This window comes from Triticum aestivum, chromosome 1B (assembly GCF_018294505.1).
Source record: "Triticum aestivum cultivar Chinese Spring chromosome 1B, IWGSC CS RefSeq v2.1, whole genome shotgun sequence".
Lineage (NCBI taxonomy): Eukaryota > Viridiplantae > Streptophyta > Magnoliopsida > Poales > Poaceae > Triticum > Triticum aestivum.
This window is the reverse complement of record NC_057795.1, coordinates 274,946,255-274,951,626: the sequence shown is the minus strand read 5'-3', so window position 1 is coordinate 274,951,626 and position 5,372 is coordinate 274,946,255. Positions and strand designations below refer to the sequence as shown.

The 5,372-nt window shown below is 42.9% G+C and overlaps 1 long non-coding RNA gene across 1 annotated transcript; it reads right to left on the bottom strand.

Moving 5' to 3' along the window:
- Positions 1-1,270: 1,270 nt before the first annotated feature.
- LOC123090135 (uncharacterized) lies at positions 1,271-4,797 on the bottom strand. The gene is made up of 6 exons (XR_006442428.1): positions 4,628-4,797; positions 3,644-3,752; positions 3,268-3,370; positions 2,949-3,174; positions 1,618-1,674; positions 1,271-1,527 (listed from the first exon to the last, which is right to left on the bottom strand). It is a non-coding gene; the product is annotated as an uncharacterized lncRNA (long non-coding RNA).
- Positions 4,798-5,372: the final 575 nt, after the last annotated feature.

Genomic DNA, 5,372 nt, shown 5'->3' with positions numbered 1-5,372 from the left:
GGCGTCATCATGGTGTCATCATGGTGTAGAGCGGCGTCTTGCATGCCCATCAATGCAACCAAGAGAGCATCTAGTGCATCGATGCATTGGTGGTACAATGGAGTTTGATGCCATGCAAAAGGCGATCACTTGAGAAGCTGTACAAGAGGCACCTGACCAAGAAACGCTTGAATTCTTTATCGTTCCAAGAGGCTCATCACATCAAGGAAATCTTCATCGATCCACATGATCCTACCCAGGTCATACATATTGGTCATACATATTGGCACCCAAGTCAACCCGACCATGAGGCAGTGCTCGTCCTTTTTGTTTGAGAAAACTGAGATGTGTTCGCATGGGAGGACTCTAACGTGCTCAGGGTTCCGAGGGGCAGTACCAAGCGCTCCCTTAACGTGTTGATAGGGCAAGGTTGTCTTGATGTTTCTATGAGATGGTAGCTAGTGATTTTGATGGAGTTGACTTTGACAATCCAACTACAAATGTGCCATGATGTTGTGCCTTATTAATTACTAAAAAAACTTCTGAGGGGCTATTGACCATGCCGAAACATGATCAACCTGACCATGAAGGTCTAATTCATGCAAGCAATCGAAGAACAACCAATAATTAAGTTTTTTCAATCTAGATATTGTGAATAAATGAATGAATGAATATTGGTGAAAGTTGGGGTTCCGTAAGCGGTCTTATCTTGGCCGATGGACATAGACAAAGTATGAGAAGTTGCAGTTATGGTTAATTCCTAACTAAACAAAATTCATGTCTAAACAATACCAAAGGGCTACATTTATAGGAAGATATATATGAATTTCGTATACCCTCGATAAGGTGGGACTAAAATCCATCCCAAGTCGTTTTCCCTACCAATAGGGACTCCAAAAACAACCTGAAGAGGTATTTCGAAACTAGATGGACCGTGCCCAAAACAAGATGGCGCGACACCTATAGAAGGCTAATACACCAACGGCCATCAAGCTAGCCGATAAGCATGCCGATGGCAGCCACGTGCCAAGCCAGAAACTTTGCCGACAAGTGACTGTAAGCCGAGTGCCTTTCTTATTATATGCCGAGTACTTATTGTATGCTGAGATCTTTTTAATGACACACTGGGCTTATTTGTGTATTAGCCGATGGTTATCTTATTGCTGTGAGTTCTTCGTTTAATTCCCAGCTTATATTAATAAGCCGAGAACCCATGTTTTGACGTACTCGAAGATACATGACAGCTTGTGATTTTTCTGTAGTGCACCGAATTTATACAATACGTAATTTATATCTACGATATATACACACCGAAATAGCCCAGGCTTGCTACGTGATTCTTACATAATATATTTACATGCTTCCCAGTTCTGAAAGAAACAACATTAGATGTTGATTTACTTACATAAAACGTACAAAGCCTCAACTAGCATTTGGTTGTCATTTGCAGCTAGTTGTTCATTTCACATTGTGTTTCTTTGCTAACCTTCGGATCTCTTTGACCGACTTTGAATCTAGGGGCCGGAACATAGTCTTCTGTGCCTTCTCCTGTATCAAATAACAATAGTTTTTAATAATGTCACGTACGTAGTATTGCACATGGGCTAACTATATAGAAAATAAGATAATGAATATGACCTTCCTTTTGGAGCCGCACGGGACTCCACAAGCTCTCCGGACATTTCTCCACTTATCCTGAAACAAGAAACAACATGCTATATGAATTAATATTTTTTAGTTAATTTTAATAAAGCATCATTGATAATATACCTCTTCGTCCCATAATATAAAAGTGTTTTTGACACTATACTAGTGTAAAAAAACGCTCTTATATTATGGTACAGGGTAGTAGACAAAATCGACTATGTAAGGTTGCCATATCACTAAGAACCATCGCTATTAATTACTAATGATTTTGGATCGGCTATAAGGTTGAATTTTATGTTAGGGCACTTCCAGTGTTTGCCTATTACCATTACTTTATAGACAAAATATTGAGGTGGCATTTCATTTAAGAAGAAGGTGAGGAGAGTTGTATATGAGCAAGGCTAATAAGACTGTTATGTCATCAAGAGTCGTCATCATTAATTACTAATATAGTGCCCCCACATTTTTTTCCTAATATAGTGAACTTTTCGTTTTCTTATAGGGAACTTGTATTAATAGAGTTGGCTATTACGTTAGTCCTTTTTTTTTACTTTCTATCTTTTATTTTCCTCTCGTTTACTCGTTGTACTTAGGAGCATGTGGAGAGATTGATCCTTGCATGAGAACTCCTCTGTGTGTGTTTGTGTGTGTGTGTGTGTGTGTGTGTGTGTGTGTGTGTGTGTGTGTGTGTGTGTGTGTGAAGTCTTATAGCTCCTTAATATTATACTTGCTATGTTTGTGGGAAAGGCAACTCTTAACACATATCCCTACACAATGAAATTTTCTTTCTTTCCCTTCTATTCATTACTAGGCAATAATGCTGAGATGAAAACATAAACTCTAAACGGATTAAATGCAACATCACTTAGATATAACATCTAAGAGATAATGGATTGGGGTGGTTGTCTTTAAAAATATATTTCACCACTTATGATGACACATTAAGAGCCAATGAATTGGGAGTGTCCTTAGTCATTCTTCTCAACCCTGTTCAATAATTCGTCCGATTAACTAGTTAACTTGCCGATTAATCGCTACTCGTATTATCACCGTGTAGCCGATAAACAAATAAATCGTCCGATTAATAGATTAACTCGCCGATTAACCTATTAACCCCTACTCACCACCTAATCGAGCAGCTACCAGTTAGCGATTTCCTCAATAATGTCGTTCACTTTCCTTTACATTTACTCTTTGTGTCTAGGAACACGTGCAAAGGTCGAATCTTGCATGAGAGCCCACTCCTTTCAATTTTTTTTTATTCTCTTTCACACAGACAAAAGTGTCATGTAAGCCAGTTTATATTCCCTTAGCACACATACCTTGAGATGTGTTGGCTCTCGAACTGATGATGAGAAGTAATGACGCTTCACCTTAGTCCATCGCCCTTCACCATATCTCCTAATATCAGCTTCTTCACTTCTTCACGTGTCCAGTGTTCATTGTTTTTTCGACCGTGCAATTTCTTGCCTCCACTTCCCGAAGCAGATATCCTCCTCTTGCGAGGAACTTGTGGGCCATGCCTCCCACTTTTGTTTAATATGAATTCTAAACACCAAATATTCACGCATTAGCTTGAGAATATACAAAAAAGCATATGTTCACATGTGTATAGATAAGATGGAACAATCGACATGGTACCTCCCAAATATTGCTGGTGGCACTGCCCATCTTCGGGCTCTTGTGCAAATTTGTTGATTTCCATGTCATCATCGCCATACACATAACTGAAGTATTCTTCCACCTATCATGAATAAGAATAAAAATATCTTGATTTTTGGTTGTGCTGACGCTGATGGTTGGATGCTTTGCACGAGTGTGGTGCCAGATAGATTTCAAATGCGAAACGCTGTGTGTTTGTCTCCCCATTTGTTTGTGGCCTCGGCAGATGATGGGCTTAGTTGATGTCTTAGTGTAATGTTCACTACTCTTGGTTTGTCCAGCATAAATTTGTGGGAAGGGAGCTAGCTGATCAAGAATGAAACGTGAGGGCAGAGTAAATGTAGTATATATATACCTGGCTTGGACGAGGAATAGTAACAGAAGATGGAGGCCAATCAAGCGGATCCGCTAAGATGGCCTCCCAAATCTCCACTTCGTCCGCTGGCTCCATTGTGTGTATGGATCTGCAGCAGCACATGACATGAGCACAAAGTCAGAACTCACGACTAAAACCATTAGCAAATAACAAGCAGACTAGCTAAAACTTGGTGCTAGAGGTAGCTCATGAATGAACTAATCGGCCATGAGAGGGCGCGTTGCACTATATCGATGATGACTAGATCATGCAGAGATCTGCAGAAACCATACACACGTATATGCATCCGCTAGCTAGCGCTCGTATGCTGCGGCCTACGCACATGCATGCAGAGTTCTCAAACCAAGGCCGCGCTTGGGACATCGGTTAGATTTTCCACCCGTACTAGACAGTTACCGTTGTACGTATATTACTGGACAGACAGCAGTAAAATACACCCCCCGTATCTTTTCCCCGTTCGAGTGCGGAGTGTGACCAAGCCGTGAACTGCGGAGTGCCAACACCACGCCCAGCGCTCCCTCGCGAGCACCTCCTGCCCGTCCACTACTCTACCACCAGCAGTGCCACCCGCCTCGCCCCGACTGCACACGACTGCCAAGAAGGACGCCGCGACGTACGGGCACGCTGGCTGCCCGCGCCACCCAAGGCAAGGCAGGAGAGAGTCGCACACCGCAGGCGTCTCCAACGGGAGGAGCTCCCGCGGCGTCTGGGACACCACACCACGCCTTTCAACAGGGATAAGCACTTCGTGTCCAAGCCGGCCGGACACGGCGTCGAAGCCGCCGGAGAGGCGGCGATGGCAGCCATGCGGAGGCGCGCAGGGTGGCAGAGACCGTGCGTGGAGCGGAGGCCAGTCTCAACGCTGGAGCAAGACTCGCTCCCCACGCTCGCTTGCCAAGCGCTCTTGCCAGAAATATGTTCCACTCCGTATTAAACGATGAACCAAGCGCGCCCTGGGGTTACCCGGCCAGTGGAGAGCGGTGGCGCGCGTGCTGTAGTTCGCAACAGGAAACGAGGGATGCGATGGAGAACCGTCCAGCACGGCCGGTGTCGTCGAGGCAGGGGCGCCGGGCGTGGACAGGAGGAAGAAGAACGGGAGCACTTGAGTGGTGGAGTACCTAGCTAGCTCCTGTGTCGTGTTCTTTACTCGCATCTCTATTATTAAAAGAGGAGTTGGTATAGTCGTCTCCGTTTCTTCCTGATCTTTTCGTCCCCACGGTCCCATCCCTTTTAGTTTGTATTGAATTTTTTTAACCCAATCGATTTTCGTATAAAATAAAAACCAACATAGATCTCTATTATTAAAGGGTTTTAAAGCGGAGTTGGTATAGTTGATTCTCCTTCTTCTTGGTTTTTTCCTCTCCCACATTCCCATCCGTTTCCCCTACTATTAAAGGTGGATGTAAGTTATATGTCGGACAATATTGATATTGATCTAATGAAATATGTATGCTCATGTTGCGTTACACGGACTTCATGCTACTCCCTCCATCCGGGTTTAGGAGGTTCTCTTATTTTAGGCTAAAGTTTGACATATAAATTTAACTGATAAAATATAAATTATGTGCCACAAAAATTATGTTGTCGGAAAGCTCTTTCGAATACAGGTTCAACATCGTATTTTTTGTAGCATATATTATGTATTTTATTAGTTAAATAAGTGGTCAAAATCTAAGTAAAAATATGAAAGGCCCATTAAGACGAAGAT